A 12797-nucleotide genomic window follows, 5' to 3' on the forward strand; every position below is an offset into this window, starting at 1 on the left:
CATTTCACATCGGTTACACAAGCCTAATCTCGGGAGTTGATAGCCTTGAAGTAATAAACGGCATGCTTGAAGCATTGCGAAGAGCTGCTGGCAAAACGCACGAAAGTGCTGTTTGAATAAATGCTTACGAGCCTGTTAGTGCCTCCATCGCTCAGTCAGACTGCTCAATCAAATCATAGACTTAATTATAACATAATAACACACAGAAATACGAGCCTTAGGTCATTAATATGGTAGAATCCGGAAACTATCATCTCGAAAACAAAACGTTTATTCTTTCAGTGAAATACGGAACTGTTCCGTATTTTATCAAACGGGTGGCATCCATGAATCTAAATATTCCTGTGACATTTTGCACAACCTTCAATGTTATGTCATAATTACGTAAAATTCTGGCAAATTAGTTCGCAATGATCCAGGCGGCCCAAACTGTTGCATATACCATGACTCTGCGTGCAATGAACGCAAGAGAAGTGACACAATTTCACCTGGTTAATATTGCATGCTAACCTGGATTTCTTTTAGCTAAATATGCAGGTTTAAAAATATACACTTCTGTGTATTGATTTTAAGAAAGGCATTGATGTTCGTGGTTAGGTACACATTGGAGCAACGACAGTCCTTTTTCGCGAATGCGCAACGCATCGATTATATGCAACGCAGGACACGCTAGATAAACTAGTAGTATCATCAACCATGTGTAGTTAACTAGTAATTATGATTGTTTTTTATAAGATAAGTTTAATTCTAGCTAGCAACTTACCTTGGCTTCTTACTGCATTCTCGTAACAGGCGAGCTCCTCGTGAGGCAGGTGGTCAGAGCGTTGGACTAGTTAACCATAAGGTTGCAAGATTGATTCCCTGAGTTGACAAGGTAAAAATCTGTCGTTTTGCCCCTGAACAAGGCAGTTAACCCACCGTTCCTAGGCCGTCATTAAAAATAAGAATGTGTTCTTAACTGACTTGCCTAGTTAAATAAAGGCATCCAAAAATACAGATTTCCGATTGTTTTAACTTGAAATCGGCCCTAATTTATCGGCGATCTCTAATTTGGATAGAATTTCAAGTGTCCTTTGATTCTGAGAACTCAACTGACATGACTCGGCATCACCCCACTATGGTCATGCTATCCCATGAAGTCAATCACATTGATGTTATCATTACTCACCCATACACCTTCCTCACTCATTGTAGCGGTATGATAACTCTGTATTAGGGTCTGTCATTACTAGTGTGTGTGTGTTTATCTGGTGAGACTATGAACACCTAAGCCATTCATCCCACTCATCACCTTTCCAGATGTCTCTTTAGGCCTGTATGACATATATGATGAGTCTCCTGTCATTCCCACTAGTGTTGTCACGATACCAGACTTATGCCTTCGATACCAGGTTTAGTATCACAATACTCGATACCAAAACGATACTCGATTACCAAAACTATACCACAGCAAAAGAAAACTGGGAAGACTCTGTATTCTCAGGTTTTTCGGGCCTTTAAATCACACTCTTTACTAGAAATACAACATTATTGGATGTTCAATATCTACAAAAAATGCTTAAAACACATCAGGGGATCACCTGTCTTGGAAAAATTATAGAAATGTAGATTATTTTGTGTTGTCACCCTTTAATTCAAGTGTGCATGCGCTCAGCACTGCAGTTTGGTTAGCTGTCTTTCTGTAGCGCACATTTTAGGGAGTTTGTAAAACAAATGGCTATTGGATTGATGCAAATATGTATGATTCCTCTAGGTAGGCATAGGCTTCTTAGTTTGTTTTTTGGAAAGCCTTTCCATCATTTATTTATGTTATTTATCCTTTTATTTAACTAGGCAAGTCCGTTAAGAATTCTTATTTACAATGACGGCCTACACCGGCGGCATACCCCTACGCTGGTGCCAATTGTGCGCCGCCCCTGTGGGACTCCAAATCACATCCGGTTGTGATACAGCCTAGATTCGAACCAGGGTGTCTATAGTGACGCCTCTAGCACTGAGATGCAGTGCTTTAGACTGCTGCGCTACTCGGGAGCCCGAAGGCGGGTATTCATTAGCATCGTTAACGGCTAGACAAAGTGGTAGATGTATGCGCACTGTACACACCAAACGGGCCGTATCCTCTTCAGGAAGTTACAGGGAATACGAATCACTGATGCCTTCTGTTCATGTCTTATCATTGGGCAAATGTAATACATTTAGAATAATTTGCAAACATTTCATTGATTTCCAAACGTGAGCCACATTTGATAGAAGAACCGAAAGTAACACAATTCTAGTACCAAACCATTTTTCATGTTATAGTTTTCAGTGTAGCGTACAAACACTACTGCACTGCGTGACTCATCTGGTGGGAGTGAACCTGCGTGAACAGCTGTCTGAGCTCAGAGCCCAGTATCTATTGAGGTCCTGTCACTGCAGTAATTAGCTTCTCCCATTGCCTTGCATCTGATGACTCCATTTCAGTCCTACAGGCCTCCACTGGAACATCAGGGGAGGAGGGATTACTTCAGTGCTTGTATACATATTCACATTAGCACGTGTACAGTACACACACTTGTCACATGTAACCACACAACTATAGGAGGGACTACTTCAGTTCACACACACACACCAACACACTACACACACACAGCCACTTGTTGTTTTATGTTGTCTAGTCATGATGATTTATGTCAGTAATATGGAACAAAGTAGTGCAGTTCTGTATTCGGTGAGAGAGAAATGGGGACAATTGAGGAAGAGACTGAGGACAAGTAACCCGTACAAGTGTGTGTGGTGTGAAATGGAAATGTTTTTTGTTTGTTGTATATGCCACTCCCCCTGAGACACCCCTGTGATTTCAAGAGAATAAGAGCTAGTGGTGGAGAAGGAGAAAGGAAAGTGGATTAAGGGCAGGTATTTAATCCGGCGTAAGTCTGATTTCTATGTCCCTATTCTTTATTTTTTTTAAATATATATATTTGAACCTTTTTTATTTAACTAGGCAAGTCAGTTATGAACAAAGTCTTATTTTCAATGACAGCCGTCACTGCCTTGTTCAGTGGCAGAATGACAGATTTTTACCCTGTCAGCTCGGGGATTCGATCTAGCAACCTTTTGGTTACTGGCCCAACTCTATAACCACTAGGCTAACTGCCGCCCCATATATAGTGCACTAGTGTTGACCAGAGCCATGTGGACACTATATAGGGATTAGGGTGCCTTTGGGATGCAACCCATGTGTTATAATTAAGCAATAAAGCAGAGGTGTGGTATATGGCCAATATACCACGGCTTAGGGCTGTTCTTAAGCACGACGCAATGCAGAATACCACGATATAGCCATTAGCCGTAGTATATTGGCCATATATCACACAACTCAGAGGTGCCGTATTGCTATTATAAACTGGTTACCAACATAATTGCAACAGCAAAAAGTATTTTTTTTTGTCATACCCGTGGTATACTTTCTGATATACTATGTCTTTTAGCCAATAAGCATTCATGGCTCGAACCATGCGATTTATAATGAGAGCTATTACTTTGGTTTACAGCACACGGCTGTTGAATGGCCTCATTGTGCTGCTGCCTGCTGCTGACCCCGAGACCAGGCAGGGACAGGGGTGGTAAATGACTTGGCTTGGCTGGCTCACCCCTAACATGTGACTGTTGTCCAGTCTGAGTCCGCCCTGCTATGTCTAGGTGAACCGGCTGGGGACTGACATCACTTCATTGTCCCCATGTCAAAGAAAGTATTTTTGGCATCTCTTATTATTAGCAATTTTTTATGAATTGGTTATTATTTATCACGCTAACAAAAGTCAGTGGTCCACTTTAGATTGCAAATATTTTTGGGGTGGTTTGATTTTGACCAACTTTTTCTATAGAAAACATCCACATTTTACATGTTGGTCATTTAGCAGACACTCATATCCAGAGCCACTTACAGTAGTGAGTACATACATTTTTTCTTTCAACTTTTTTCCTACATTCCCCCTGTGGACATCGAACCCAGCACCCTGGCGCTTGTGCCATGCTCTACCAACTGAGCTACATCTCCATGAAATAAAATGCAGTAGCCTCCATGGACAGACACGACACTGATTTACCACTGTGCACTGACATAATGCAGCTGTTTCCTGATAAATGCAATGGCTTGGAAAAACTGTTTAAAAAAAAAAAAAAAGATAACCCCTTTTGAAATGTCACAGCAGTAGGTGCCACACATTGTCATTACCTAGGCTAGGGGACAACTTGGGGTCAGTACGGAGTCGAGGAATAGAAGTAGTCGGACATTCCTCCATTCTTTTCCATCATTAAACCACATTCTCCTGTAGAGGCACAGAGAGCAGCTTTTAGCAGCCGAGACCAATCCATAGCAATCTGGCAGTCTGCTGAAATCATGCATTATTTATTGAGGGAAGGAAGCTGATCTCAGATCAGCAGCTCTCTGTCTGTAACTGTGAGCTGGGGAACAACAGGGTAGAAATGATACTGACCAAAGAGCAGCACTTTGACCACACCTTGTGTGTAACCGTCAGGTATGTGTATGTTTGCCTGTGTCTGTACTTGTATGTGTATTGTTAACTTGTGGGCATACAGTTGAAGTGAGAAGTTTGCATACACTTAGGATGTAGTCATTAAAACTCGTTTATCAACCACTCCACAAATTTCTTGTTAACAAACTGTAGTTTTGGCAAGTCGGTTAGGACATCTACTTTTTGCATGACAAGTCTTTTTTCCAGTAATTGTTTACAGACAGATTATTTCACTTATATTTCATTGTATCACATTTCCAGTGGGTCAGAAGTTTACATACACAAAGTTGACTGTGCCTTTTAAACAGCTTGGAAAATTCCAGTAAATTGTGTAATGGCTTTAGGAGCTTCTGATAATTGGCTAATTGACATAATTTTAGTCAATTGGGTGTGTACCTGTGGATGTATTTCAAGGCCTACCTTCAAAAATCTAGCCGAAGAACATCATCCCAACCATGAAGCACGGGGGTGACAGCATCATGTCGTGGCGGGACTTTGCTGCAGGAGGAACTGGTACACTTCACACAATAGATGGCATCATAAGGAGGGAACAATATGTGGATATATTGAAGCAACATCTCAAGACATCAGTTAGGAAGTTAAAGCTTGGTCGCAAATGGATCTTCCAAATGGACAATGACCCAAGCATCCTTCCAAATTTGTGGCAAAATGGCTTAAGGACAACAAAGTCAAGGTATTGGAGTGGCCGTCACAAAGCCCTGACCTCAATCCTATAGAAATTGTGTGGGCAGAACTGAAAAAGCGTGTGCGAGCAAGGAGGCCTTACAAACCTGACTCAGTTACACCAGCTCTGTCAGGAGGAATGGGCCAAAATTCACCCAACTTATTGTGGGAAGCTTGTGGAAGACTACCCAAAACGTTTGACCCAAGTTAAAGAATGTAAAGGCAATGCTACCAAATACTAATTGAGTGTATGTAAACTTCTGACCCACTGGGAATCTGATGAAAGAAATAAAACCTGAAATAAATCATTCTCTCTACTATTATTCTGACATTTCACATTCTTAAAATAAAGTGGTGATTCTAACTGGTCTCAGACAGGGCATTTTTACTAGGAGAAATGTCAGGAATTGTGAAGCTGAGTTTAAATGCATTTGGCTATGGTGTATGTCAACTTCTGACTTCAACTGTATATGTGCATGGTAGTGCTGCACAATATGGGAAAATAATCCAAATGCAATGTTTTTGTTATCCAAATATTGAGATTTGTGATTTTAGTGAACTGTTGGAATCATAGAAATAAAAATAGTTTTCTGGTTCTATGGTTGGTGTTTGGCATGACAACTAATGAAAATAAAACAAGTATGGTAAAAGTTGTGACAGGGTAGTAACCAAAGTGTTTATCAGTTTCTCAGAGGACCCTTACTACATTTGAATGTTTAAATTAATGGCGTAATAAAATATTGTCAATATTGCAATTTTTTAAATGATTAGATGAATTGTGCAGCCGTAGTGCACGGTATGCATGCAAAGGTTAAACTGTGCTTGTGTGTGCACACTGGAGGGTCAAGGTGTAGGTGTCCATTTCAACTGCGGAAGACTTGCTGTCTCAAATCATTGCTCGATGTCTGGAGGTGTCTAAATATGGCGCTTGCTCTGCACTCAACACTCTATCATCATATCACTTCTCTACTTCTCTATTTCTGAAACATTCATTTTTAAATGTAAATCCAAATTTGCATTGATCCTAATGTCATGGCTTTCCACCATCGTTGAAAAATGTTAATCAAGCGTTACACGAGAACAGATCCTTTATGTAGCCTAGGCTACTGTCAGACAACCCCTTTTGTAGTCAATTACAGTCTTAATGTAATAACCGTCACACGGGTTGGAAGTGGTAATGGCTTTCACTGTCATGTTGTAAAGGTCATGTCTCAATCGTGTCACTGTCTTAAATGGGTGAGGGGGTTAGGGTTGGTTGCAGTTCTAGACTATCTCTTATACAGAATAAGTTCAACTGTGTTTTTGTCCTAGGCTCTGAGATAGGCCTATATCTTTAGCCTAATACCCTTCTTCCCATACTTTAGGCCTACTACATCATCATTGTGCGACGTGTGGTTGAGCTGCCCCTGCTCATCGACCCACTGGCTTCGTTGGAGTAGGACCATTTGCCCCGAGGCCTACAATATATGCTGACATGACGTCCGTTTTGCTTTCTCCCTCCTAAATGGTTAAGGCAATGAATAGAGGAGGGTAGACTGATTTTTAGATCTGTGTTTACATGTGACTTCTACTTTATTTATTTTTTAATTTTTTTCACCTTTATTTAACCAGGTAGGCTAGTTGAGAACAAGTTCTCATATGCAACTGCGACCTGGCCAAGATAAGGCATAGCAATTCGACACATACAACAACACAGAGGTACACATGGAATAAACAAAACATGCAGTCAATAATACAGTAGGAAAAAAAAGTATATTTACAGTGAGTGCAAATGAGGTAAGATAAGGGAGTTAAGGCAATATTTTTTTAACTAGGCAAGTCAGTTAAGAACAAATTCTTATTTTCAATGACGGCCGAGGAACAGTGGGTTAACTGAAGCTATACTGTTACACTGGCAATACTAAAGTGCCTATAAGAACATCCAATAGTCAAAAGTTAATGAAATACAAATGGTATAGAGGGAAATAGTCCTATAATAACTACAACCTAAAACTTCTTACCTGGGAATATTGAAGACTCATGTTAAAAGGAACCACCAGCTTTCATATGTTCTCATTTATTTATTTGTAATTTTTTTAACCTTTTATTTAACTAGACAAGTCAGTTAAGAACAAATTCTTATTTTCAATGACAGCCTAGGAACAGTGGGTTAACTGCCTGTTCAGGGGCAGAACGACAGATTTTTACCTTGTCAGCTCGGGGGTTTGAACTTGCAACCTTCCGGTTACTAGTCGAACACTCTAACCACTAGGCTACCCTGCCGCCCCTGATAGGCCATGGTGGCGAAGTAATTACAATATAGCAATTAAACACTGGAATGTTAGATGTGCAGAAGATGAATGTGCAAGTAGAGATACTGTGGTGCAAAGGACCAAGATAAATAAATAAATAAATACAGTATGGGGATGAGGTAGATGGATGGGCTGTTTTACAGATGGGCTATGTACAGGTGCAGTGATCTGTGAGCTGCTCTGACAGAAGGTGCTTAAAGCTAGTGAGGGAGATATGAGTCTCCAGCTTCAGTGATAAAAAAAAAAAAATGTGCCGTTCGTTCCAGTCATTGGCAGCAGAGAACTGGAAGGAGAGGCGACCAAAGTAGGAATTGGCTTTGGGGGTGACCAGTGAGATATATCTGCAGGAGCGCGTGCTACAAGTGGGTGCTGCCATGGTGACCAGTGAGCTGAGATAAGGCGGGGCTTTACCTAGCAGAGACTTGTAGATAACCTGTAGCCAGTGGGTTTTGGCGACGAGTATGAAGCGAGGGCCAACCAACGAGAGCGTACAGGTGGTGGGTAGTGTATGGGGCTTTGGTGACAAAACGGATGGCACTGTGATAGACTGCATCCAATTTGTTGAGTAGAGTGTTGGAGGCTATTTTATAGATGACATTGCCGAAGTCGAGGATCGGTAGGATGGTCAGTTTTTACGAGGGTAGCATGAGTGAAGGATGCTTTGTAGCGATATAGGAAGCCTATTCTAGATTTAATTTTGGATTGGAGATGCTTAATGTGAGTCTGGAAGGAGAGTTTACAGTCTAACCAGACACCTAGGTATTTGTAGTTGTCCACGTATTCTAAGTCAGAGCCATCCAGAGAAGTGATGCTGGGCAGGTGTGGGCAGTGATCGATTGAATAGCATGCATTTAGTTTTACTTGCATTTAAGAGCAGTTGAAGGAGAGTTGTATGGCATTGAAGCTCGTCTGGAGGTTAGTTAACACAGTTTCCAAAGAGGGGCCAGAAGTATACAGAATGGTGTCGTCTGCGTATAGGTGGATCAGAGAATCACCAGCAGCAAGAGCGACATCATTGATGTTCCGTTGGTCACTTCCAGTCTCTCTAGTGAAACCAGAGATATCACCTGACAACTAGGGCAAATAAGTGCAAGTGTCTCGAAATGATACCTTGTTAATTAATATCTCAATCCGTTTACTTTTTACCATAGACAAAACCCAGTCTCGTCTTATTAATTGGGATGAGCAGTCTCTCTGACTTCTCTTCCACGCAGTCTTAGCCCAGTGCAAACATCACCATTCGCCTTGTTGCATCACTCGGAGACCATTGCCTAGGGTCTATTGCTATAATAATGGTTAAATGATCATTGAACCACAAAGGTATACAGTTAAATGATAAAGCCTAGGAAGATATGAGATAAGGACGGACTATATTTGTTAAAGGATGGCATAAACAGCAGTTATGTTTGTATGCCAAAGGTATGGTTCTCATTCCAGTATGGCTATCCTACCTGTAGGCAAAAGTATCCTGTGTTTGGTCCATTCTACACAGTTGAGTACCCAGTATGCCTACCCCATCCATTGCTTGCCATTATTTCCTGAACAAAGTCTCTTGTTTATGGTCAATGACACAAGCAGTCATAAGACAAGCCTGTATTGTGCGTTGTCATGTGTGGGCTGGATGATGACCTCACTGTTTGCTCTCTATCGCCATCCAGACCAAGGGTCATATGATGAAACCAACAAGACATCAGTCCCAAATGTCATTCTGTCCCACACTGTTCAATCCATTCCTAGAATTACAGCTAGGGAATTAGGCCTAGATGGGACAATCTCATTATGTGGATATTTTGGTCCCTCATAGCTTGTTGTGAAGGTGTTTGTTCCCATTCTATGGCAATCACAGAGAGTACAATCCATCCCACTTTGTTTCTATTTCCGTCCCCACGTCAACAAGCTTCAAACAAGCTCCACTTTCTCCTTTTATAAAGGATTTATCTTCAAATAATTAGTCTGGCATTTTATGTATTGCTCTGAGGGGTGTGTGAGTGCATGTGAGAGAAAGACACAGAAAAGGAGGGAGAATGTCAGACACACAGTTTTAATGCTTGAATATGATGTGTGTACGTGTACGTATGTGTGTGCGTGCGCTCCTGCGTGTGTGCTAGTTGGGTGTTTGTCTGTATCTCACCTGGTGGTGTCACAGTGGGGTTATAATCACTAGGTGTGGGTGGGGTGATCGGCCTGCTGGGAAGGCTGACGCAGAACAAGCACTGAGACTCAGCATGGCATTCTGTCAGCCTCTACCCACTCAACCCTTTCTCTCCTTCTCACTCTGTCTGGGAATGGGAAACAGTGGTTCATATTCAGATAACCATGCAGTCATCTATTCATCCATATAACCGTGCATTCATGTGTACTTGGTAACTTCCAGGAAAGCCTGCATTGATTTTGACGAATCTACCATTCCCCGTCTTTGTTCATTAGGCTACCTTCTAACCTCAAATGTTATTAGTCACGTGCCAAATGCAAATAGTCTGGGTAGCCATTTGATTAGATGTTCAGGAGTCTTATGGCTTGGGGGTAGAAGCTGTTTAGAAGCCTCTTGGACCTAGACTTGACGGTCTGGTACCGCTTGCCGTGCGGTAGCAGAGAGAACAGTCTATGACAAGGGTGGCTGGAGTCTGACAATTTTTTGTGCCTTCCTCTGACACCGCCTGGTATAGAGATCCTGGATGGCAGGAAGCTTTGCCCCAGTGATGTACTGAGCCATACGCACTACCCTCTGGTGCCTTGCGTTCGGAGGCCAAGCAGTTGCCATACCAGGCAGTGATGCAACCAGTCAAGATGCTCTCAACCTGCTCCACTACAGCCACGTTGATGAGAATGGGGGCGTGCTCAGTCCTCTTCCTGTAGTCCACAATCATCTCCTTTTTGTCTTGCTCATGTTGAGGGAGAGGTTGCTATCCTGGCACCACTCGGCTGTCTCATTGTTGTCAGTGATCAGCCCTACCACTGTTGTCATCGGCAAACTTAATGACGGTGTTGGAGTCGTGCCTGGCCGTGCAGTCATGAGTGAACAGGGAGTATAGGTATAGTAGGGGACTGAGCACGCACCCAATGGGCCCCTGTGTTGAGGATCAGCGTGGCGGATGTGTTGTTACCTACCCTTACCACATGGGGGCTGCCCGTCAGGAAGTCCAGTATCCAGTTGTAGAGGGAGGTGTTTAGTCCCAGGGTCCTTAGCTTAGTGATGAGCATCGAGGGCAATATGTTATTGAACGCTGAGCTGTAGTCAATGAATAGCATTCTCACATAGGTGTTCCTTTTGTCGAGGTGGGAAAGGGCAGTGTGGAGTGCAATAGAGATGGCATCATCTGTGGATCCGCTATACACATTGGAATGGGTCTAGGGCACAGGCAGTATGGTGGTCTGCTTGAAACATGTTGGTATTACAGACACAGACAGGGAGCGGTTGAAAATGTCAGTGAAGACACTTGCCAGTTGGTCAGCGCATACTCGGAGTACACGTCCTGGTAATCCGTCTGGCCTGCGGCTCACCTGTTTAAAGGGCTTACTCACATTGGCTGCGGAGAGCGTGATCACACAGTCATCTGGAACAGCTGTTGCTCTCATGGATGTTTCAGTGTTATTTGCCTCAAAGCGAGCATAGAAGTAGTTTAGCTCGTCTGGAAGGCTCGTGTCACTGGGCAGCTCTCGGCTGTGCTTCCCTTTTGTAGTCTAATGGTTTGCAAATCCGACGAGCGTCAGAGCCGGTGTAGTACGGTTCGATCTTAGTCCTGTATTGAAGCTTTGCCTGTTTGTTGGTTCGTCTGAGTGCATAGCGGGATTTCTTCTAAGCTTCCGGGTTAGAGTCCCGCTCCTTGAAATGAGCAGCTGGCTTCTGGTTGGGGTATGTACGTACGGTTACTGTGGGGAAGACGTCATCGATGCACTTATTGATGAAACCAGTCACTGATGTGGTGTACTCCTCAATGCTGTCTGAGGAATCCCGGAACATATTCCAGTCTCTGCTGGCAAAACAATCCTGTAGCTTAGAATCTGCTTCATCTGACCACTTTTTTATTGATCGAGTCACTAGTGCTTCCTGCTTTAGTTTTTGCTTGTAAGCAGGAATCAGGAGGATAGAAATATGGTGAAATTTGCCAAATGGGGGGTGAGGGAGAGCTTTGTATGCGTCTCTGTATGGAGTAAAGGTGGTGTTTTTTTTCCATCTGGTTGCACATTTAACATGCTGATAGAAATTAGGTCAAACATATTTAAGTTTTCCTGCATTAAAGTCCCCGACCACTAGGAGCGCCGCCTCTGGCTGAGCGTTTTCCTGTTTGCTTATGGCGGAATAGTTCATTGAGTGCAGTCTTAGTGCCGGCCTCAGTCTGTGGTGGTGTCTAGACAGCTACAAAAAATACAGATGAAAATTCTCTAGGTAGATAGTGTGGTCTACAGCTTATCATGAGATACTATACCTCAGGCGAGCAAAACCTTGAGACTTCCTTAGATATCGTGCACCAGCTGTTATTTACAAAAAATATTCGCAGTTCTGATGTCCAGAAGTTATTTTCGGTTAGAAGAGACGGTAGCCGCAACATTAGGTACTAAATAAATGACAAAATAAGTTACAAACAACGCAAAGAAACGAATGAAAAAACAATTGGATAGGAACACGTAAAACGTCCGCCGCCTTCTCCGGCCCCATCTTAGGACCATCAACCTTCCTTGTTGCTTTAGCTTCTTGCTTTCTTGTGATATCGTAGACTGTCTCTCTTACGATCGATTCAGTGCTATTTACAGGGATTGCCTTTGTGATTGCTCCCATTAATCATTGCTATAGTAGCTGTGATTTCAGTGTCAGCCACTCACAAACTAGGAAATAGTATTGGCCTCCAGGGTGGTATTTTAGGTTTCTTTCACCAGCCCTGCAAGCCAGCTGGTCCCTCAGTGTGGTGGCCATGCTTGTCAGAAGACTGTGGGTTTCCTGTAAGAGCTGTGTTGGACTCCATCCCCTATCAAAGGAAAGGGCTCAGCCAGGGGAAGTCTTTAAGGGCTTAATTACATTTCCCCTCATTGATTTGGCCCTGCTTTCAAGAAGGATATTATAGGGGCATCTCATAGGATATGGCTACTGTAACTCGGCTTGATTAACTTTTGTTAATTGCTAAGAAATACGCCTTCTAGCCCTGCTATTAGAGTAGGTTCCTCCCCCAAACCTCGATTTAACAGTCTAATGCCCGTTGTTGAAACCGTTCTTTGTTCTGGCTGAGTTGAGGTTGTTTGATAATGACACATGGGGACGTCATGTACTATATAGCCTACATGCCTGACATTGCCCTCCTGTTTATGTAGG

General features: G+C 42.7%; 1 protein-coding gene across 6 annotated transcripts in view; it reads left to right on the plus strand.

Annotated features, from left to right (window-relative positions):
• LOC109889527 (testis-expressed protein 2) overlaps positions 1-12797 on the plus strand; it is a 58685-nt gene that overhangs the window by 20028 nt on the left and 25860 nt on the right. The window lies entirely within an intron of this gene.

This window comes from Oncorhynchus kisutch, linkage group LG1 (genome assembly GCF_002021735.2).
Source record: "Oncorhynchus kisutch isolate 150728-3 linkage group LG1, Okis_V2, whole genome shotgun sequence".
Lineage (NCBI taxonomy): Eukaryota > Metazoa > Chordata > Actinopteri > Salmoniformes > Salmonidae > Oncorhynchus > Oncorhynchus kisutch.